The sequence below is a fragment of the Anser cygnoides genome, chromosome 3, assembly GCF_040182565.1.
Source record: "Anser cygnoides isolate HZ-2024a breed goose chromosome 3, Taihu_goose_T2T_genome, whole genome shotgun sequence".
NCBI classification, from domain to species: domain Eukaryota; kingdom Metazoa; phylum Chordata; class Aves; order Anseriformes; family Anatidae; genus Anser; species Anser cygnoides.
The window spans coordinates 42494029-42518324 of record NC_089875.1 but is presented as its reverse complement, the minus strand read 5'-3'; the positions used below and the strand labels follow the sequence as shown (position 1 = coordinate 42518324).

General features: G+C 48.3%; 1 protein-coding gene across 2 annotated transcripts in view; it reads right to left on the bottom strand.

The window, feature by feature from the left end:
* The window catches only part of TOMM20 (translocase of outer mitochondrial membrane 20), a 112501-nt gene that overhangs the window by 10429 nt on the left and 77776 nt on the right, over positions 1-24296 (bottom strand). The window contains exons 1-2 of one of the 2 annotated variants that reach the window (XM_066994035.1): positions 3790-4236; positions 3258-3387 (exon numbers count right to left, since the gene is read on the bottom strand). The gene's annotated coding sequence lies outside the window, so the exon portion shown is untranslated. Of the gene's footprint in view, positions 1-3257; positions 3388-3789; positions 21654-24296 lie in introns of those variants that run through there. The other variant, XR_010830269.1, reaches the window with a different exon arrangement.

Genomic DNA, 24296 nt, shown 5'->3' with positions numbered 1-24296 from the left:
CAGCTGAGATCTCTAATCTTTAGGTAGTGGGTGGAATTTTTTTTTTTTAATTTTTAAGTTGCAAAGGTGAAAAGGGAGAAAGAAGTGTCAAAGTGGGTAATCTGAGACTGTGAAAGAGTGCTGCCCTCAGGGAAACACCTCCTTGCCTTGCACCACTACCAGGTATAGCTCTAGGGAGAACGAAGAAAAGTTTTCCAAAGAGCTGTGCCTCTGTGAAACCCCTCTTGCCTTGGCCCTGCTGCCATGCAACTCCCCTGCCCAGGGCTCACCAGTGCCCTCCACCAGAACTGCTTCTCCAGAGCACTGCAGTCCTGCTGACACACACAAGACTGCTGCAGTGTGCACAGAGTCTTGCAGAGGTCAATGACACTGACTTTGTTTTCTGCTCACAAGCTCAGTAGCACACTTTCAGAGACAGAGAACATCAGAGACATGCCCGCGAGGCAAACTTTGTGCTCCCTGTCCCACAGGAAAGGGATGTTTGGATCTGGGTTTTGATTTCTGCCATGGTAGGAACAGAAGATGGCTGCAAAATCTGGGTCTGGGTTTGTCTTTCCCCTTCTCTCCTTCCCATGCCACCCAAAACCCCCTTCCTGCTCTCACTTGGAGCTTTGACCCCAGCCATGCTGCAAGGGCCAAGTGAATGGATTCCTACAGATGAATCAGAGCTGTTTGGAAGCCAAACCCCTCCTACAGTTCAGCTATACCTGCGCACGTCTGCACACTTGTTTTCCTAAGGAGTCAGCACTTCCTTGTCCCGGCCAGAAGTGGAAGTGTTAAGCTATTGTGAGCGGCTGCTTGTTTTTATGAATACTTTCTCAGCAATGGGTGTTTCTGTGAACCACACTAAGGCTCCAGCTGTCTATAAGTCAACACACGTTTCCCAATGCCTTCTGCATTCGTTTGAGGGCTGTGCCAATATAATGTGTTCATTAAAAGAGAAATGGGCCAGTGCACAAGAAAATACTGAAAGAAAATCCTTCTGAATTACTTTTTTCTCCCTTATTTCTTCTGGCCATCTCCAGAGCACATGCCCAGCAGCATGACAGACACCCTCCAGAGGTCCTCATTAGATGCAGGAAGGATGGGGAACTGCTGGCAGGGCAGCAGGGAATATCCCATCCTGCCCCATTTGGGGTGATGGCAGGTAACAGCAGTCTGCTTTAGCCCGGGCTGCAGGGACAGTGTGTGCAGTGTGTGTTTATTCTATTTGCCTTTGAGAAACAGTTAAGAAGGAATGAAGTCAAAAACATATACATTATGGCATATCTATAATGGCTCTGAAATTGCTGGGCTTTAGGGCACAGTTAATCTACAACCTGGCTAACTTACCCCAAGGTAACCGAGGCAGCAGCCAATGGGCACCATCCTCCCGCTTCTGCACAAGCCCCTGCCCTACACAGCAGGGACTCACCCACGAAGGTCTGCAGGATGAAACCTTACATACCAGCGCACATGCTCCACATTCACAGGCCAAGCTGCTCCCCAGCATCAGCACCACAAGGTGCATCGCTGCCAGGTGCACTGGGCCAGCAGCACCCCACAGCATGGGGCATCATGCCCAGGGGGGCCTCATGCCAGCACTCAGCCCAGCTGTGGGATCACATCAGAGCCCTGTAAAAACAATGCTCCCACATGAAAGTTTCCAGTGATAACCAAGCATCTGGGAGAAAAAACTCTCAGGAGGAGACTAAAACAGAAACAGGCATAAAGGAGCCGATTCCCATCTGGCTGATGGCAGATGCAGAGGTCCGGGCTGTTTTCCTGGAGCAGCAGGCCTAACATTTGCTCTGCATGTGTGTAGAAAGCACCTGGACATGGTATCTGAAGTGACAACATGTAGGAGCATGCCACAACCAAGGGAAAAGGTTTTGCAGCTCCAAAAAGCAACTATGTTGTGAACTACTGCAGAGTTGCACTTAGATTCAGGCATTAACTCCAAGCTGAACCATTAACTATCCTGCAACTGAATCTAATAAAGTGCAGTCATGCTGCATTTGCATCTCTTCCACTTCCCAACCAAGCCACTTCCATTTACTGGCAAAAGTTGCATGAGAAGCCATAAATTTACTGGGAGCAAAGGTGCAGCAGCAATAACACTGTGCACAAAACAGGCTGCATGCAGAACTTCCCTCCAGCCCCAGCATGCTAAGCCCAGTGCCTACCCCACATGCTCTCATCCCTGTTAGGATATATGTCTGTGGGTACGTGAAACTGATTTTTCCCACCCTGTGGCAAGCAGATGCTTCTGCCCAGGTCCCTCCTATAGCCTCCAGCCTCCCCAAACAGCCTCTTTTTCCTGCTCCCTCTAAGCCTGCAGTCTCATATCAGGATGCACACAGACACTCTGGTCCCACCTGCCTGACACAGGCGCATGTCCAGTCCAAATCCCAAAGCCAGCACAGCAGCTAACACCCAGAGCAGCAGCAGAGGCTGAGAGGGCGAGGGCATCCTCACATGTGAGGCCGCAGGTCCCCATGTCTGCACTGAGGCAGCTACCTGCCTGCATGGTGAGGCCTCCACACCATGCTTGCTGCACCTGCTCTCTGGGGTTATCAGCCTCCAAGGCTGTGAAACTGGTAATCTATAAAAAGCATGAGTCACAAAGTCTCATATCCTTCTCCGGTTTAAAGTGTTTCCTAGAACTGCACCGACTGCAAGGCCTTGAAGGCTTGACTGTTTACTGAAATTAAAAATTCCCCCTTCTGCTCTTGTGCAACGCCGCCCGAAACAAGTCTGTTTTGCTTTGTCTCATGTTTAAAAAGTTCCTCAGCAGAAAATAGGTAGTAATGAGAGAGGAAATGGGAAAAGGGGAGCTGCAGCGACCAAAAAGCTCACCTATTATAACACAAAGTGTACTCTTACTAGCTCAGGGAGGCAGAAAATCTCCTGTCTTGCCCCCCCGAATGGACAAGCAGACAACTGAGAACAGGCAGGGCAGACATTTGTACACCTTCAGCCCACAGAGGATGAGGAACAGGAGAATATGCTGGCACCATGTGACCTCAAAACCATCACTGGAGGGAAAGGTGACACAAACATGTTCAATATTAGTCTCTGCATCCTAAGGGGGACCTATCTCCCCATGGGAGCAGAGCACAAGGGCAGTATCCCAGCCCCAGGTGCAGGAGCAGAGCAAACATGCTCATGGCAGCCTGCACACAGGGGCACCAGAGAGCTGGGCAGGTGTTCCCCCACAGCTGGGGGCTAACAACAGCAACCCTGGGCTCCATAAGCCTTGCATGGCTGGTACACACCTGACAAGTACGTTGCACTTGGAGTAAGCTGTTCCACTGCTTTCTGCTCTACTGGGGAGTCGACAAAAATTGACAGCACTCCCATGAGATTGCTGTTCCTTGGTCATGTAGTCCAGAAACATTTATTCCTCTGAAAAAAAAATAGGAGAAAAATTTATTCTTTACATGTAAGTGAAAACAGTTTAAAAAAACCTTTCACCCATTCAGCTATCTCTGTGCTCAAAGAGTGCCTCTGGGAGAGGAGCTATGTTCTCATTCTCTCTCCCCAGCCTTATCTGTTGCTCGATTACACCAAGAAGCCCTTTCATAAAACTCTAATAGGATGCCAGTGCATGCAGCCCGAGCCACTGAAGTATCCCCCCAGCCTCAGGAAAACCTGGCAATCCACAGTGTTTTAGCACAAGCTCTGACCCAGTATACTACAGGACAGGGGTAGCATTTCCCAGGGCAGGAACCACTCCTGAAGCTGCTGACAACCCACTGAGAGAAATCTCATTGCCATCCCACTCTAGATCACAGTTTGAGATTAAACCTTTTTTTAAAACCCGAACACCAGTCAGAAGCTGTCCGGGAGGCAGACCCTCGACCTCTCCTCCAGCAGCCATCCTGTCACCAGGCCTCGAGCCGCAGCAGCCCGTGCAGGTGGGCAGGAGGGCTGACCAGGCCCTGCTCCCTCCGGCCCGGGTGGGCTCGCTGCAGCAGCAGGCAGCCTCTCTGGTTTCTCTGAACTTCACCTATATTTGCTCTTGTTGTTAGCTCCTAAGCGGGAACAAAACAGCAGAAGCGCCGTTTAGTCAGTTTTGGTATTGCACAACTGAAAGAAAATAGGAAAGCACCCGCAGGAACTGAGCCAAGTCAATAATGGAGACAGATTAAGCAATACATGCACCTGGCTGTCAGAAGTGCAAGATACTCTCTCTTTAGTAATTACAGAGCAATTATGAAGTTAACAGCAACTCCAATAAGGACATATATTTCACAATACAATTTTGTTCACAATCCATCAGGAACAGTCACACCAAGGAGATACAACTCTGAAACTAAACTGTCCTCATCCCTGCAGGCATAATCCTCTAAATGCCAGTCTTTGGTGGGGTGGGATCTTGCACTAGATCATAATTAAGTGATTACTTATTAACAGGATGTAATTGAAGCTTTACTTCAACGTGACTTAAAATCCCACTTTTAACACAGGTAATAACCTAGATAAAATGGAGAGCTTGGGTATTGGGTTTATGAAAGCTCAGTAAGCCTGTCATTCTGCAAAGCCAACAACAGATTGTAGCTGGGTTTCAAGACATCTGAATACACAGAAGTCTGTTCTGGATGATGAGGATGAAAAGCTTCATATCTGTGCCTCTTTGTAGCGGTAGAATTGGGGTGATCTCAGTCTACCCATTCCATCCAAAGAGTGAACAGGGCACTAACTACAACAAGTGCCCCAAACAGATCCATGCCTGAATTTAAGATACTAAATCAAACTACTAAATCAGGTCTGCTGAGGTCCACAATGTCTGACTTGCACTGACATCCAGCTTGGCTTCAAACTATCGATTTCATGCCTGATCTAAGAAGCAGCAGCCTGCCTTGTTCTCCACACCACACAGCAGCACAGAGTGCAGGCCTTCTGCTGTGGCACAGCACTGCCATGGCTCACAGCCAGCAGCACCGAGCATTGCCTCATCACCCTTTGCCTACGGGGACCAGAGGTTACTGAGCAAGTGACTCAGGTTGGCTGCTCCAGCACCCAGCCTGACCTCCTGCCTGACACAGGCTGCCCCAGCACACGAGGCAGCGGAGCCCGCGGGGACATCCCTCGATGCCAACAAACCAGACTTCCCAGCACTGCAGAAGGCTATCAGCCTTCCCACTGCCATACACCCACCGAGGCAGGAGGTGACATTTTAGCACTGACACTCTGCTTCCCCCACCTTGCTCTGCCTTCGCAGTGCACTGCGGACAAGCCCGTCCCCACAGCCACAAAACAAAGGGCAGCCCAGCCACACAGCCACGAAAAAAGCATTCAAACCCACGAGAGGGAAAGAGAGCGTGCGCAACGTGGACAGCACTGGGTGAAGCTGTGCTGCAAGCAACACTGCCAGCATGTGCTTAAAACCCACTAATTGTCTTCTCTAAGGGACTTTCTGTGCAAGAGCAGCCAGCCAGGAAGCCTTCCATCAAGCCTAGCATTAATCTCCTCACTGTCTCTTTTTCATATCTCCTTTCAGGCTTTATTTCATTCAAGTAGTGAAACCTGTTGTGGTTTACTTTGATAAAGGTAGAGTCAGCCACTCAGTGTTTTCAGGCAGCAGGGATGTTTTACTATCTCTTGCTGCATCTCCAGCACAGCTGAAAAGGTGCTATTGTGGTTTGACAGCCAAGGTGATATGTGATTCTATCAAGAGGTAACCAAATAGCTAAGTGCTCTATAAGTATTAAATAATTAATTGTCAGAACCCCTGGCAGAAAGATAACCAAGGATTATCCCCACTCTCCAGACAAGAAGAATATTTTTGTAACAAGACATGGCAATCAGAGATACCCAAAGTTCACTGTGAGCTAGCAAACCTAAGCACAGACACTGAAAGTCAAAGATTTGTTCCAGGCAGCATATTCACCACCAGCACAGTTAATGAATGCCCTAATGAACAATGAACTAGTAGAGACAGTGCCTCAGGTTCCTGAAGACACGTAAGAGTAGGTGTGACCTGCCATGTCAGTACACACAGCTGAGCAGGCCATGGCAAACTCTCACTTCTCTGCCTTTTCCTCTTCATTCCCCATGGCCATCAAGCATCACTAAGGTCTCCTTCATTTCAAGTTATTTATGGGATAAAAATTTAGCAACTAGAGGTAAGACAATGGTTACATATACATAGATGTACACATGCATAGGCACACAATCACCACCAATGGTCTTCACAAATTTAGCAAAGGCCACAACACCCATCACTATAATAGGAGGAAAAGGTACTAAGGTGTTATGTCATCTTTTTGTTATGCTTCATCTAGGCTTAGATTGTATCTCTGGGGCAAGAACTACATCCTTTACACATTTTTCTGATGTGCTTTTGAGATTAGAGACACCAAGTAGAAATAACTCAAGTCTCTCCAAGAAGAGCACGCTACATTTTTGTGTTTTATGTTGGGTCCCTGGCAGTGAGAAGCTTTAAAAGCAAAGAACTAGAAGGAGGAGTCATTCATCACCTTTAAATGGCAACATTTCAGTGCATTTTGTATGCTGTGCCATTCCCTTAGAAGGAACCACTCGCTGCAAGGGCAGAAGCACAGCATGGATCAGACCCGAGCAGGATGACATAGGAGAGCTCAGCCATCAGACCACTTCCCCGGGGGCCACCGCCACCCACTGCTGATGCCCAGACATGGCTCCACAGCCAGCTCCTGCTGGCCAAACAGCCAGGCACATGGCAGCTGTGCAGCCCGCAGGAAGCTCAAAGACCTCCAGATAGACAGCCTTACACACCGTGCTTCTGTCTCACCCCCTCTGGTGTACTTACCTCCCAACAGGTCCTCCTCCCCTTACCAGCTTTATTTTATAAGTTTAAGGCCAGCCTTTTTCCTCTTGCATGGTCTAGACCCGCTGACATTACCTTTTCCTTTTCTTCCATCCATTATGATACTTTTCATCTCTTTCTTGTGTTCACCTTCTTGACACTCACTCTAAGTGAGAAAAGCCCAGTCTGTACAGGTCCTTCCACCTCACCCCTGTCCTAACCTCAGCCCTGCCCTGGATGCCCTTTCCATCCAAGGAAAAGAGGAAATCCACTACCTCCTCCAACACTCTCCCCATGTCTTTGCCATTCTCCTCTTACAGGCTGGGCCCCAGTGGCCTTGAAACACACTTGAAGAGACCCCAGGCAGAGATCTTGCTGGCTGAAGCACACTGGGCACTGCTGAGGCTGCCCTAGTCACTGCTCTGCTCAGGAGCAGATCCCCTCCATAGCTCCCTCCTTTGGTGCAGTTCCCAACAGGAGCAGTTGTAGAAATCTCCTGGCTTTGGGAGGCTGATGCACAACCTGTCCTAGCTCCTGCATATGCCTCGCTCCAGCAAAAAAACCCTCAGTCACATATCCTGTAGCACTATCTCAAACACCCTACTTTAAGGGCCTCGTACCCAGAAGTTGCTTACTTAAAGAGTGGAAAAACAAGTAAGAAAATTACCATCCATACCTGCAAAGAGAGAAAAACATCCACTTCTAACAGCAGCAAAAAAAAAAGCTTGCCTTGGGCATTGGGCTTTTTATAGGCAATTCAACCAAACAAGTTGCAGCTGCCCTGACGATGTCTCCACATCATCTGGGAGAGCCCCACCGGTGCTCTCTGCCCAGGCCAACAAAACTCATCCTGGTTTGTTATGGACAGCCAAGATGGGGCTCTTGGTGTGACCAGCAAGCCCTTAGGGTCACAAGGGGAGTACACCTTTGCATCATGGTGGCACCCCATCCAGCCGTGGTCAGGGGACACCTGCAGATCAGCTCCGCAGGGCCCCCAACACCACTTCTTCCAAGTGGGCGTCATTCATTTCCTCTTCACGTAGCATTTAAAGGCAGTATTTGTCTTGTCATATCTTGCAGCAGTTTCTTGGTGGCAGGTTGCCGAGGATGATGCTGGGAAGTTTATTTCACCCGTTTGTTAAAGCGGATGACAGGTTTTTGGATGAGCCTGCCGTGGTTTGTAGGAGCAGAAAGGAAAAAACAAGTTGGTCCAAAGTAGAGGGAAGGAGATACAGGCGGAGAATATTTCTGTGGCACCTGGACTTGCACCAGGAAGGATTTGCTCCTTTGTGTGAGCACAGCTCCCATCATCAATAGCTTTGACACTGTTACCTCCCACTTTGACAGCATTGGCTTGCGCACCAAAATGATCTGCAGACCCTGTGCAACATAACTGCCTGGAAATCTGTCTTCATATCATGATGCAAACTGCCAGAACTTGGCTTTTTTTCCATTGGTTTGTTTTCTTTTAATATGATAGCATTGCTTAATGGAAGTTGTGGGGGTTTAGGTTAACTTGGGTGTCTCCTGTTGAAAGAGGAAAGACGTATCCAGTGGCACTGATGAAATCTGCTCTGGAGCAAACTCAGGCGTTAACAGAGTAGGTCTGATGCCTCCTGGCACTGTGAGGGCCCAAGGCACTCACAGGATGCAGAGCTTATTTACAGTGCTCTGGCCTCCCCAGATGCTCTGGGGAGGGAACTTTTGCTGCTTGCACATCACCCCTGCACTGGCCCCAGAAAGGGTCATCCTTCCTCCCCCATCCTTCCTCCTTCTCCCCCTGATGTGGAGCTCGTGTTAGCCTACTGCACCCACTGCTTGTCGCTCCATCAAGGCAGAGGTTGCCCCCAAGGCAGAGGTTTCACGATGGATCTGGGCAGTGCTCAGCCTTGCAAAGACTTCTGAAGTATGCTCAGTTTCCGGTCAAACCCACCCTGCCACATTTGCAAAAATTGTAAAAATACGGTTTTGATTCATCTAGAAGGCTTAGCTGTGCGTCTGACTGGAAGTCAGGTGGAGGTGGGGACTGGGAAAGGAGCTGAAGCTACCAAGTGGTGGAGGAAGCCTTAGGGAATATCATGGAGTAACTGGGGTTGTTTCAGTGGGGTTGTAGAAGGTAAAGGACACAAATCTACAGGAAATCATGCTTTTTAAATTCCGCAGCTCATGGAATGAACAGCTCTTGAAATCCAGGCGTGTTGTGTTCTAAACTATGCAAACGCACTGGATGAATCCAGCTACTTCCCACCACTGTATAAATGGGATTTTTCGTGTAAACTCATCTCTCCACTTAAAACAACGAGTCCCTGACTCTGAAGAAGAGGCCAAACCACAGATCCAAAATACCCTAAATCTGAGGAAATTGAAATCTGCGACCGGGGCCTCCTGTAAACAATGCAAACATCAGCATTTTAGCCAGCCAGCTGCAGACACCAGATGAAGAAGATTTCCCAAGGCAGCAGGCTGCCCGGATGGCAGTGGGGTGCACGTACAGTCCTGCTCTCACGTCCCACATTGAACCCATGGTCTGTGCACTGGCAGGATGCTGCAAGCTCCGCATCCCCTTGCACTTCTGTCTTGCCTTTCCCTCGCTGCACAGAAAAGGATAGGCAGGGCTTGCAGGGGAATGGGCTTTAGTGTGTATATGGTGGGTGGTCAAGGACAATTATAAAAATGTAGCAGGTATTATATAAACTTAAAGTCTGAAAAATCATTGTCTTGGCACTTATGGTTAAGGGCTCGGTGCACGTGAGCAGCTCATTCATTGCTCCCTGTCCCCCACCACGGTGTGAGCTGCCAGGCCAGGCGGCTGCCAACAGCAGAGGCAGGCTGTGTGCAGGACAAGGCTGCAGGGCAGGGCAGGGAGGGCTGCCTGCCACTGGAAAACCTGCCAGGGGGAGCAGCTCAAGATTTTCCTCAGCTCATTGGCATCGCAGGGCAGGCATCCCTGATGCTCTGCTTACTGGTCTTCTGCTGATCCTAGCAGAGCCAAGAAAAAGCACGTAGCTTCTTTTAAATCCCAGGGGAGCGGCACGGTGCTGTGCGGTTTTGCAATACTCCATCAACGGGAAAACACCCTGGCACCACTGCAAACAGCCACCAAGAGCCAATTTCCTGCTTTCTGTGGCACGAGGAGGGTGTGAGCAGGTGTGAACAGCTGTGGGCACCGGGGTGCATCGCACGCAGGGCAATGCGATGTGCGGGGCCAGCAAGTCCTCTGCCTCCACCTCTTCATCCCACTATTGGCTTCCTCAAACAGAGCTGAGGTGCTGGCAGCCTGCCCCTCCAGGCCAGGCGGGGATGGACGGCCCACGGCCAAGCGTTGGGCAGGTTACAGTAAATTTACTGCACTTCTCAAACATCGGTTCCTTGGTGAGCTGTCTGCAGAGACAGACCAACAGTTCCTCTGAGTTTTCCTTTCTGCACCAACCAATTTGCAACGTGAGAAAGATGAGATCTTAAAAATGGACGATTAGCGCCCTTACTAATTACCCACACTAAGCATCTCAATTAGAGGAGTGCCTGAGGGGGCCTTTGCCGAGCTGCGCTGAGCTCCATGGGACGCTGCTCCTGCCCCCGGACATACACGTGTGCTCATCCCCGGGCTTTGCTCTCACCCTGTAGCTCTGTGCAGTGTTTTCCCTTCTCCCTTACGTAAAACGGCAGAACTGAGATTCACGGGCTTGATATGACGGTGGCAAATGCGAAAAGGAGATTGTCTGAGTCTGCAGAGGGGAGCAGGGTAAACTGCAAATCATCCTGTTCTTCATGAACTGAAGTTAATCTGGGGTGACACGATAGCCCGGGTATTGTCAGCAGAGCATCTACAGGTAAAGTGGATGGGATTACAGCAAATCTGTGAATATCAGCTGAGGGAAAAGAGCTAGCAAGAATGCAAAGGAATAAGGCTTTAGTACAAGAGGAGATTGGAAAGACTGTAAGTGTGTTTGAACTCAAGGAAGTAACAAAATATTAATGAATCAGCACCGAGCAGCAACTGAGAAATCCATTATTTATAGGGAAGATAAATAATTATACATGCAAGGTCAAAGAAGACATTTGCACTGAAAGTTTCTTAAGAGACAGGAGAGCAGAGAGTAATTGACTGTCTAGACATGGCCCCGGCTCAGAGGCCGAAACGCTGTGATTCAGCTGAGCAGGAACAACTTGGCCGTGTTGGCTGAACACGGCCAGCCCGGGGTGGGGAGCTCAAAGCTGGCAGCGGGGGGATGCATGGCCATGAAGGAGGTGGGTCTCGGTGGCACCAGGGACCAAACTGGGCACCAGCCAGAGAACCTGATGTCTGAAACCCTTCTGAAGGCACCAGGCAGGCTCCCACACCAAAGACAGGGCTTAGTTTCAGAAAACTTAAGGCAGGCTACATTTGCTGCACGGCTTTGCTTTGATTTCCTGCTAATCTCTGGTTTATCAGATATATCCTTGTGCTTGACACCGCATGGTGCAGCCCGACCAGCAGAGAGGCAGGTGGCCCCGAGCACCCCAGGAGGCCAGCGGGAGCCAGCCCACAGGGCTCTCCGGGCAGAGGCTCTCTCCTCGCCAGCCCCAGGGCCCCAGGAGGGACAAGATTTGGGTTTTGGGTGGCAGGGGAGGCTGGGGAAGCAACAGAGCCAGGGATCAACAAACAGCTTGCATGGGGCAGCACGGATATCTGAATTACCTGATAGCGCCTGATAGAAGATGAAGCTGCCCCCAAATTGGAGAGTTTTAGCACTGTCAGTGCAAATATACCTAATAAGCATTCAGAAGCACAACAAAGCGGCGCGAGAGCAGACCACAGCCCCTTACGTAGCAGAAGAAATGTCTTTCCTCTGACAGACCGACTTGCTAAGGTTGCTGAAAAACAGCTGATTAGCAATACCGTCAGCAGAACTGCTGTCACTGGAGATGCTGAAGTGGCCATCCCTCTCTCCTCCGACCACAAGCATAAGGGCCACCTCCGAGGGCTTGAGTAGAGTTCATGCTCTGCACCAGCAAAAGGATAGCTCTTCCTTCCTCTTCTCACACTCTCCCACATGCACATTGAGCAAACTACAAAAGCCCCTTGCTCGGGCCATTCCCCTCTGTGCTAAGCCTCATCAGTCTTTGAAAAGAAACACACAAAAAGAGAAGCCCACTTCCCAAATTTCTGCAGAAAGCTTTAATGAGTGCCCGTTTTGCTTTTCACATGGGTATACATGCTCTTTGTGGAAATGGAGGGCATTTCCCCACTGTGCAAAACATTTCCTTTAAAGCCAGAGGCCTCGTAGTTATTGCAGCTCTCACAGTTATGAAAAACTACCTGTGTAGTTAGTGGAGGGGAGAAAAACATGATTACCAAGAACGAAAACCAAGTACGCATTGGCATTTCAGGTAAAAAGTCTGTTATTAGTGATGGTGTGCCAGCACATTGGCCTCATAAGGACTGCGCAGATTTTCTTCACTCACACTGGCCTGAAATATTGGAGGTGATTTGCCTGACATGTAGAAGTGGGTCAGATACTCATCACTAACCTATATTAGACACGCCAGGAGAATGCAGCTGTCTCTGAGAAAGAGGCTATGCAGCACTGCTCACTGTTGGGACCTACTGGACAGCCACACAGCATTTTGTAACCCTCCAGCCTCCAGACCCCCTGGCGATGCTCAGCAAACTGCTGCATGCACAGAAAGCTTGTGGTGGCACACGCATGGCCCTAGGACTGTAAGTCCCGAGTTAATCGTGTGAAAGGCAAGAGAAGACAAGGAAATCAGATGGGACACGTTATACACGGGGAGAAAATGAGCCTGGGGATGCCACGAGCGCTCAGATATCGCAGAAAGCAATTTGTAGCCGTGATGATGGGTGCAGTTAAAGGACTCGGCACAGAATGAATGCTATTCTGGAAATGGATGGAGAAATCAGGACTAGGGAGCTCCTGCTGTGAATCCCGCTGTGAAACAGGCTGCGAGATGCTGTTATGACAAGCGCAGTGTATTGGCCATCACTACCAACCTTTCACACAGCTCATTAGAGAAAGGTCATGGGTTATTTTTACTCTAATTCCCAAGGACATGCTCGGTTTGCTTCACGCACTTCCACACAGGATCACAATCTACACACCCAGATTTCCCCGCTCGTACAAGCACATCCATACACAATGTACATTCATTCCTGCTCTTTACTTGTAAAGCGACACACCAAGCCATAAAATGCCTTTTCAAACTCCAGCTGTGACATTTTATGGAAGCATTTGAAAACTATTACTTTCAGTGAATGCGCTGGGGTCTCTGGCATACTAGCTTTGTTTTGAAGATTGATTTAGTATGAGACTCTCACCAGCCGGCGCATCTGGGGCAGTGCTGTGCTCAGGAGCAGCAGCAGTATCTGTGGAGGACAGCTGGATAGCACGGGGAGACTCAGACCACAGTTAGGAAGCCCACCAGTCCAGGATGCTGAACCAGCGGACTTAACCCCCAAACCAGCCCCATTACCAATATGATGATGGTGATCTTGGTAGGGCTTTGGTCTTCCTCTCCCGACCTTGCCCTTTTTATTATTTCTCCTCCTTGTCACTTCAATGACCATCATTGAACTGCTTCTGTGCTGGAAAAGGTCATCATCTCCTTGTAATACCATGGTATTTTCCTTGTGACAGCGAATTCTGGATCCTGCATTTAGCACACTAACATCTGCTCCAGCATAGTTTATCCCACTTAAGGAGGAGATAAAAGGACAGTGACAGCAAGTGACTTACCCAAGGTCACCCAGCGAAACAGTCTGGGGTGAGGCACCCCGACATTTTGTGTCCTCTACGTGGCTTGTCAGGATTTTGCACATAAGCAGAGACTTTCCATGTTTGTCTTTTTGAGTTCCACCCACTTCAGGACTAAAAAAGGACTTTCTTAATTTAAGAAATGTGCATGTCTCATTGCATACCCTTCCCATAACATAATAAATTGCCCTTTCATAAATAAAGAAGCCTACAGCTTGCCAAAGCAGCGTTCCCAACAACTGTGCTAGTATTACGGTAAGTGACAACACTCTGGACAATTGCTGGAGATGTGTGCACGTTGTTCAGAAAGATAATGGTACTTTTCATCTGGTTACACTTAATTCCAGCACTGCTTTCCTTCCCAGGCACCCTTCCTTCCTGTTGAATGTTTGTCTAAACCTTCATTCTGTGGATGAAGTGATTACTTATTAATATGATACTAATTTATTGATTTCATAATTTTTTTTTTCATTTCTGTATTTTCCTTCTCCAAAGCACTTCACTTAATATATTGATACAAGGAAGCAAATATACTGGCCAGGAAGTTTCTGTCTGTGCAGTTTGTTAATGTGCTCTGAGAAAGGATCTTAGAAGGCCAGACACAGATCACCTGTTCCCCAAATGATATCCTTCTCACTCTTCCCAGCCTCCACAGACAATACTAAGTACCAAATACCACTTGATACCTGCAAACCCAGAACTTATTCAGGTACAGAAACACAAGAGAAGAAAGCACTGTTCCTCTGTGTATCTAAAGCCTTTTCCAAAGTCAAAGAGATGTCTTATTTCACAGGTGGAAGAAGAGGAGCTGAAAAATTAAGGGGGTGAGGGGGTGTCTTAAATCACACACTATGGAAATCACGGTGCAATGCATACCCTGCTGCTGCCCCACACACTGCTGGGGCCTCTGGCTTGGGTTTACATGGCAATGTATTGGTAGCACTCATCTTTATACCCCAAAAGTTCCCAATGATATCAGGGTATATTGGGGCCTTTATACAAGCACACGACAGACGAAAGACACCCAGTGATATATGGTTCCCTCCTCAAACCCCAAAAGATAGCCCCAAGCACGTGTTCTGCCACACCTATCTCTCAGATGAAGCAGGAGAGAACATTTTTTTTTATTTATTTTTTGCATTAAATATACGAAATAGTGAAGACCACTCAAATATTTCAAGGAGCAGAGAAACATGGTCTGTAAGTGCTCCTTTGAAGTGCAACAGCTGCAGCACACAGCTTCTTGCTGCTCATGGATGTCCAAAGTCCCTACGATAGCATTGATCCAGAGACCGGCTCGATGAGGACCAGCTACATCCTCGGAGAGCGTTACTCAGCACGGCCGTGGGGGCTTCCACAAGCTGCACAGCCTTGCCTCAGCTGGTGCTGCCTGCGAGGAGGGAGGGCAGGAGGTGAAGGAGGCTGCACGCCGCTCCCGGGGGCACAGGGCAGGCTGCACCACGGGGGGGGACCCTGCTGGTCCCAGCCAGCCCCCCAGGAGCAGTGAAGCAGGGCAGTAAAACTAACGATGAAGGAAAGCAGGCAGGAAGGGGGTCCTGGGAAGCAGAGATCAAAGCCTTCCTCCGTCTGCAGAGGAAGCTCTCCAGGGCAGACAGACAGCAAATTTAACCCTACAGAAAATAGCCAGGTGCCTCTTCAGCGTAAGCCTCTTAGAGATGACCCTCGAGCCCACAGCACTGCTTTGCTCTCTCCTCGGCTGCTGGTTAGGACAGGCGTGTTGCAATACCACTTGTGAGAGGAAAACTGCGGTGAAGCATGCCTGGGACAAAATGAAGCCCTTGCCTATGCCATGCTGACTTCGGTATGCTGCAAAGCCGAGGAGGCGCAGGTCACACAGACTTCAGCTTCCTTTCCTCCACATCTCAGCGCTGATCTCCCCCACGCCCTGACTCTACCTTCCCTTTCACCCCAGCCTGTGCCGCTTGTAAAAGCGAGAGTGAGCCTTCCCCACCACGGGGAGCCTTCACGCTTCAGGCACCATGCGAAGACCTGCAGCTACAGCCTGCTCGACCCGTTTTCAGTGGGAAGGAACCACGAATTTTCCCCTTCCAGCTGCTTGCATTTGGGATCCTGTGAGATGAGCAAGACTGTTTTATTTTCCAAAGCCAGCTGGTTGCTGTAGCTTTGCCGTTGCTCCAGGACCGTGACGCCTTGCACAGTTTGAGGGGGAAGGCCTGCCAGCCGGCCCCACAGCCAGCACCGGGCTGTAGGAGGGACTGGGGTCAGGCATTTGTAGCACACTTGTTCCTTTAACTCCTGCGTGGACATCTCCTTATGGAGGCATGTGTCACCAGTAAGGCGCACTGGCTGGCAGCTTTCACCAGCTGCTCAGACATGTAAGGCTTTTTTAAATCTATCGTCTCCATCCCTCGAAGAGATACGAGGGTCTCTCTCTTCCTACTGCCTTCTATTTGGCTCCTTCCCCTGGCACTCCCTCGAGGCCCCGTGTCTCAGATTTACTTCATCTATTTCTCGAAGAAGAACAAGGGGCAGGTGGCGCCTGCAGAAGCTGAGAGAGAAGACGGACATATCTAGCACATGCCACAAAAACAAAGGTGAAATCTCCAGAGCTGCCTGCTCCTCTGGAACCCCAAGCAACTTGCCACTTTCTTCTTCTTGACGCATTTATTTTTGCAAGCTCAAAGAATAAAGTATTGGATGTTACACAGCAGCTGCCCCAGGAAATAATTCACTCATTCCATTGCTGCAGACTTCAAGGAAAAAAAGCAGCGGAGGAAAAAAAAAAAAAAAAAAAAGCCAATTCCTCTGCAAAGTATCCAGTTTCCCAGCAGCTCTAAGAGCCTAAATGAAAAGAATGTTTTGGTTTGGTGTCCCTCCAATTCTCGTGGTTTCGTTGAGGATTTTGGAGAATGCATTTACTCCTTTGCTAACTGCAAGAACAGATTTATCCTGCAGCCATGTGCTGAATGATTATACAGGCCTAGAGGGAGTCTGAAAGCATAAACATTTACTTCATAAAAGAGATTCTGCAGACAGGAGGCCAGAGACAGTTGACTCTGGGTAATCATTTGTGCTCTGTTTAAAAAAAAAAAAAAAAAAAAAAAAAAGAAAAAAAAAAAAAGAAGAAAACTTGTTTGCCAGAAGCCAGAAGGGAGATACGCATACACTTCAAGAACAGGCCCTTTCCACAGAGGAGAGTGAAGAAATCCAAAGGGGCCTAGTGAGAAGGCAGCCTGCGAACCAAGCCCTGACTACAGCATTTACAGCACAGCCATCTTTAGGGCAGATGTGAGCTCCTCGTCTCACTGCACAGTGCTTTGCCTTGACTTGGACTGGGGAAATAAACAAATTGCTCCACAGCCAGGGAAAACCCTGGAGCTTTGTGTCTCCCATCCAGATGCGTAGTGAGATAGCAGCTCCTGCCTTTCCCACAGCAGGAATATCAACGAGGACTTGTCTCCTCTTTACCTGGCTGTTTATTTTCACAAAACTTGTAAGAACATAAAGTTGCCGAGATCTCCACCCTACTAACAAATTTGATTGAGATCTGCCAACAGCTGAAAGATCTTTGTCAGGGACTTTCTTCAACACACATGCAAGACAAGACCCCACAAGCCTCGTTCTCTCGGGAAGCCGGGCTAGAAGTGCAGTGGAAGGGGAGCGCTGTGCCGAGGGGACACTGCTGCACTGGCAGTCGGAAAGGGACTCACCAGGACAGCACCTTGTGATATTTCATTACAACTTCAAATCCCAACGTAGAGCAAACGACCGATGCAAGGGTTGCACATAGAATGAAACGTCCCGTGGCAATGTCCCGCCATCACAAACAGATTATTTTTCCCTCCAAAATGAATAGACAGGAGGCCCTGCCCTATCTGCCAGAAACACTAAGCATAGATCTTGCCATCAACAGAGCTGCATTTGAAGAGAAGAGCCACCAAGTGCAAAAGCAGCGGGTTTGGTTTGCTATTTTGATGGGGAGATACCTTATAAAACGGAGACTTTTCAGCTCCCAGGCAATGAAAAAGAGTGCCTGTTTGCAAATACTGCTATTTCTCAACAAATTCCAGAGTCCACTAAAGGACGGTCACAACCCATGCACAGGATGAGGAGCTGAAGGGCTGGTGACTCAGCAGCATTATCATTACTGTATACAAATCCAAGCTGTTGAAACGTTGCTCTTAAACAGCACCTTTCTCCCCCTTGCCCTTCCAGATCTCCATAGCTTTCTGTCCAGATGAAAAAAACAGGGAGCAAATTTCAGACTTAATGTTGGATGGCTCACTGATTCGTGCACAGAGGAAGCAGAGGGGAAGCTAATCTTCCTATGCCTCTTCTGTTATCACTGAGGATAGACAAGTGCTTCTGGAGGGCATTTCAAAGGAGGAGCTTCACAGAGGTGCTCTGAACCATTCCCCGCAGGAGCCTCTTTCTTTCTGCCAGGTAGCCTGAGGCTCGCCTTTGTGGAAAACTCTTTAGATCAAGTTTCTTGGGGCTGACACTGAGGTTTGCTGTCAGGCCAAGAAAACCTTCCTTCATCTGCTTCTACTCAAGCAGCCAAAGCCTGCCCCAAAGGCGATAAATAGCATCCTCTGTTGTAAAGGCCTAAAATCTGGATCAGCACCAAGCATTGAATGTTATAAAGAAGGATCATCCTACTTGATGAAGCAAGCCTACAGCTCAGGGAAACTTTGAAATCTCCATCTTTGGAGATATTCAGAGTGTGCCTGAGCAAGGCCCTGGAAAGTGTGGTCTCCCTGTAAAGCGAGACTTGCTTTGAGCAGGGGTTTGGACAAGAGACCTCCAGAGCTTCAATGTGTCCCACGGTATAGATTTAAGCAGGAAACTCTACAGAAGCACAGTACTATATTGTATGCATTTCTTCCTGCAAAGAAAGCACTAGAAAAAAATAGCGCAGGACAGATGGAGGTGGCACACAGCACACCTAAGGCAGGCATAAATCAGGTGGTGCAGAGATGTGTGCAATATAAAACCTGCCCAAAGCAGAGCCACTAAACAAGCACCCCGTCGCCACCAGCACTTCCTGCAGCCACCTTGACTGCTGTCTAAATGAAGGCTCTAACCACTGCTTCACAAGACGTTATACGGACAGCAGTGATTCTGAGGACTTAAAATAGGCAAGGATATACAAAACCTGAAAAGCAAATAACGGTCCTCATGGGGATGGCACTCTCCAACAGTTAACTCTTAAAAGTTATTAATTTCAGGATTCCCAGGTTTACAAGTTCCAGGCTTCATGGTTATTTTCAGTCATCACCAAAATAAAAATCAGTTTCCACATGCATACATTTTCCTCAGACTCTCCCCCCTACTGGCCTCATCAACATTTTCTATCAGGAAACCCATAATTTATACACTCCTGGCAAGGACATTACATTTCATCAGTGTTGCCAGCAATGCCAATTTCCCCTCTTTACAGTGCTATTCTGAACTGTTTTCATTTCTCTCGCCTTGTATTTCTCAGTAAACCAATCAAGCACAAATTCTAAGTCTTCCAGTTTCCCTCTTTTCCCTCCCACAAGTCATTGATGTCTAACCACAGACGTCTGTGCTTCTTTTCAATAACTGTGGATGTAGTTGCCCTATAAAGCACGCACAAGATAGCACAGGGAAATTCCACACACGTTTTCTCCATCTGAAGATATACTGGTTCATATGTTACATTTATATTGGGTCTGGATCATGTCCTGCCATCATTCTGCAAGGAGAAATCCCAAGGCAGTCAACAGAGGCTTTGCAAGCAGATAGATGACAGAACTTGGCCCTACAAGCGGAATATCGTATGATATATTTCCTTTTCTGTTTGCCAAATTGATGTTAAGAAGGGGTTATGCACTAAGACAGTCATCATAAGTTTCAGAAATAATCAGCAGCCATTTTTACTGAAACCTCAAAAAACACAGCAATTAATCAGAAATATAACTGCTTTTTCTGTGAAGTGACAGTTGCTTCTATTTTACTGGCATTGCATCACATAGCGATTTTTCCAGCATGGGAGCTTTGAGGTCACTATTAATTTATGGAGAAAACCTTTTTTTTACTCTTCTCCTTTCATATTCTTTTATCTGGGTTTTCTGAAAACACACAAACAGGCGATGCTCAGACATGACATAACTGAACGGCAGATCCAAGCCCCTGCTAGGTTCCAGTGTCCTCTGTAGTCCCAACCAGATGTGCTGTATTACAGACTGAGTCATCCCCTTGGAGGGCGACTGGGGAGGATGTAAGTGCATTGAACAATCTGTTCCGCAGGGGCAGGCACGCTGAACTGAAACGCAGATAAGATTGACATTTTAATGTGAGCGCGCTCCGCGGAGGAACAAAGTCAAAGCAACAGTCCAAGCTCTCCAGCAGCAACTGCAGTGAAGGGGAATATGAATGCAGTTAGCACATCTGCATCTCATTTTCCATCAGTGTTTCCTGGTCGTACTGAGTTCACCCACTGGAGAGTGACATAACAGCATGAGCCGATGGGAAAGTGCCTTGAGATGCAGGACGAGGAAAAAAATATGCAGAATACACAAATAAAGCAAGGTGAGAGGGAGGTGAGCTGATCATCTCCGGCATTTTCCACTTACAAAAGATGACAGCAGACATTTTTAGGACACCTCCCACAGAGGCTCTCGCGCACACCTGGAACCACAGCTCCGCCAGGCTTGGTCCTTAGCCACCATCTTCTGTCACGGTCCTGCATTGCCTCTGAGGGCTTGTTGTGGCACAGAGATACAAACAACTCCTAATGTGCTGAAGCCCGTGCAAAACAGGCTCTGCAGACGTGTCCATGCAGACCCAAGCGAGCGCCCATGCATGATACTGCAACAGCACAGCTGCTCCCTTGGTTCCCTCAGGCATCTCCAGCAAGACATCCCCTAGACAAGTTGTGTGCCTTCGGGTAGCATTAAAGCACCGGGGACTGAAGCCATCTTATTCTAAATGACTGTTTAGGGTTCAATGCTCCTTAGATTCATGGCGATAAGCCGATTGCCCTGACTTGCTTGAGGGCATCCATGTTATCAGGCCGTAAGTCTGTGCGTGTCAAAAGTTCACAAGTGGTGACCTAATTACCTGTCTGTAACGGCGGGGGCTGTGGTATCTGGCAGGCAGCTTGTGCAATGCCTTAGCGCTTAGGTCAAGGCAGTAAGGCTTCTTGAATTGCATGTTTTAGCTGTATAGGATTTTGTAGGAAAGTCATGGACAGAAAATTAACTGCAGCAAAGGAGGTGATCTGGGGAGTTTTAAAGATTTCTGTTGGATTTTATCACGTTCAGCAACATGCCTGCTTGAGTTGCAATTAATGGCAAAACTCCCTCTGAGTTTGACAGGGCAGGTCCGTTATATTGCACCAAAATTGGTGTGAGAATGGGGAAAAAAAAAGTGACAAGCCATATCCTCCTCCCACTCACAGGTACATGGAAAGAAATCCTACTGCATCTGAGGGAATTACGACTTTGTGGGGCCAGTGCAGGTGAGAGGGATAGGGGGCCCTCTGCCAACAGCAGCAGCCTGCTAGGGATACCTGCGCATGTCAGGAACGAGCCTGAGCAGGAACCCCAGGCCCTGCTCCACCTCGCAGTTTCCCCTGCATTGTGGGAAATCTCACATTCAGATCTAATCAGTGCTCCAAAGCACTGGCACGGGGCCATCTGCAGATACGGAATTTGGGAAGCGATGTCGTCGGGAAGCAGTATCTTCCGCCTCCAGGAAGCAGCACGTAACACCATCCTACGCTACCCATATCCTTCACATGGCAGCTCTGTCTCCCCCAGAAGGTGGACCATCACGGAGACTTCTCCAAACGCAGATATGACAGTGGCACTTTGCAGCCTGCCCATACCGTCAGCAGAAGACACCGCCGCTGAGATGAGACATCCTGAGGAAACGTGCAGTCTGACATGTTTCTCTGCTTCTCAGCCTGCAAGCGCCACTCTTATACTTGTTCGGATCACGGCTGCAGGCCTGCCTCCCCACGACATTTTGACCTCAGGAAGCAGGGTACAGTCTATTACTCGCTGGGGGTCAGGGTGCAGCTGTGGGTGGGGGCCACACTCACAAGCGGTGCCCCGCCGTGCAGTTCTGAGAGCAGAGGAGGAAGGGCTCCACACCAGCAGGAGTCCAAGGTAATGCCTCTGTAGGAAAAAAACAATCGGGTAAAGAGACGAGTCTAGAGCTTCTTCGGTTTTAATAGATTTACTAGTGGTTAAATAAAACTGGAACCTTTCCAGCATATATATATATATATATATATATATTATCACACTTTGCTAGATCAGTATAGGGAGTGAGGAGGTGCAGCACAGAGATTACAAGTGATAGATCGATACACTGATTAAACACGTTCAGCTTATTTTCACTTTTAGACCAACTAAGCACAACCAGCAGGTAATAAATCACAGCTGCAATTAAAGGTCCATGGAAATTTTGCTGGGTGGAAGTTCAAAATCCTAGACCTAATTCCTGTTCCAGGAACGCAGTCCCGTATTAGAGCTGCAAGATTTTACTCTTCCCGTTTCCATCGAAGATGACAGAAACCACACTGGAGGCAGTGATCAGATGGAGATCCTGTCACGCGGGCTGCATGAACCTCAGCAGCAGTAGCTCTGTCAGCTGAACTGTCTGTAAGTTTTGATCCTGGTGGCTCCAAACACCAACTTTGTCTTAAGTCTGAAGGCCAGTCTAAGCTCTGCCTGGAGTTTAGCAAGTTTGTCTTTCAAAGGACAAACTCCCCCTTTGCTCTGACCTGGGCATTTATTCAAAGTTGCTAGTGTAGACTTTTGTAACTTCTAAATTCCGACGCAAGGAAATTAGCCATTGTTCTCCTTCAGGATCCCAGATTCGGTACCATTAGCATTCAAAAATAACAAAGTTCTGGCCAGCTGTGAAAATACTAGCTAAAGAAGTTGCAGATGTTCCTAGGGGAGCTACTGAAATATTTTGGCACCTTTGCTCTGTCATTAAAAGCAAAACACGATACTTGGTTAAAACTGCAGTGTGAGTTCAAGGGGAGAGAGGAAAACAGGAAAGTATTTAGCGGCGCTAACAGGGAATGTGGGTTCAGCCGTACACAAAGTTTTCAGAAGCACTGAGGTGGCTCCAGCTCCTGAACCCCACGCTCTGCCGTGACTGGCACTTATGTCCTTGAGCCTCAGCAGGAGGCTGCAGAGAAGGCAGGGTTGCAGTGAACGCCTTCGTTGCACAGATGCTTTAAACAGGAGTTGGCACAGGACAAGGTAACGCAGCAGGCAGGTACAATGCTACGACATATGCGCTGCCGTGGGTAAACTACTTCCAGCAGCTGAACTTCCTCGGTTGGGCATCTCCACCAGACACTACCACACTTAAAGCTAACCCGGCCATAGGCAACGGGGATGTAGCCTGAGACTCAAAGGACGCTAAGTAGCTTATAAAAACATAAATAGGGGGCCCTGCAGGCACCTTTGAAATGTTTACTCCTAAGAGCAGGGGCTGGGCCATTCCGCATGTTGCCGAAAAGTGTAGATTGCTCTGCCTTAGGCCAACTAGAAGGAAGCTTCATTCCGAAAGTGAGCACTTCCCGCCCCCAAATTCTTTCATCTTTCTCTGCCTGCCTCTTTCTGGCCCATCTCTGGTTTTCCTCTTCTTTCCAGATGCTATGGGAAACTCTAAGGATTCAAGGATTCTGCCCTAAGTCACCCTCAGGGAAAGAAACACGATATCTAGCCAAGTTGGCAAGGAAGATACAATCAAAGTAAGTCATATGGCCCAGAGATAAGGAGGTGAGTGAGTCAGTCATTACGTGACAAGATAGCACTGGAAAAACATGGGGCTTACCCATTCATAAAAGGAGGCAGAGCTTCTGAGAAGCAGCATGTTCAGGGTATGCTAATACGTTACCTGCTGTGGGGAACTCTCGTTTCTGGTCCCCACAACCAGGCACAGCTACGTGTTTGTGCAACACGCCGCACAGAAGGCTGCAGGCACACGTTACAATATACACATGAATCGTCACCACATAAATAGCTGAAGGAGTTGTCTTGTGCTGCTACCGCTTAGCGATACTCCCCAAGTTAACAGCTGGTCTGACATTAATTAGAAACCCTTTCCTAATTCCTAATAGGTCATCTAATCTATGCCAAATGAATTGCAGGGTTTTTCAGCAAAACAGATTGTCAAAGGCTCTTTCATCTACTAGACAGGTTTAAATAATTGGACATTTCTACTGGAAAACTTATCTCGGATCTAATAGATGTCACATAGCTGAAAATTTCATTTCATTCAATGTTCATTTCTGCCCAGACAGCTGAGCACCATGCTGTATTCTGCGCAAACAAAATGTCCATCCAAGAAAAAAGAGGTTATTGCACTCGGTACAGTATTCAAAATCTTGGTATGCCACCAACTATGCATGACAAATGCTGGAGAGGAACAAAGTCTACAGGAAGAGGAGAGCGTGCGTGCTTTGGAGAGGCAGAGGGGACCCAGCCCACAGCGTCCGAGTCCAGCTCCAATTTTTCTCTGCGTTCCTGCCTTTTTGGATGGAAGTTTTGGTCTGTGTGTATTTCTGCGGAGAAGCAAGAAGGAAGGGAGGGAGCCTTTTCTTCTTTCCCAAACAACATCTCAGCCCATCCTGGACTCACCCGCCAACATCTAACAGGCAAAGACAAACAACATCACAGCTCCACGATACTTAAGCTTGATTGAATGACGACAATTCCACGTTTAAAAAAAATGAACATCATAGCCTTCCACAGCTGCATCAACATTATCTATAAAAAAGCATGACACTACATGAA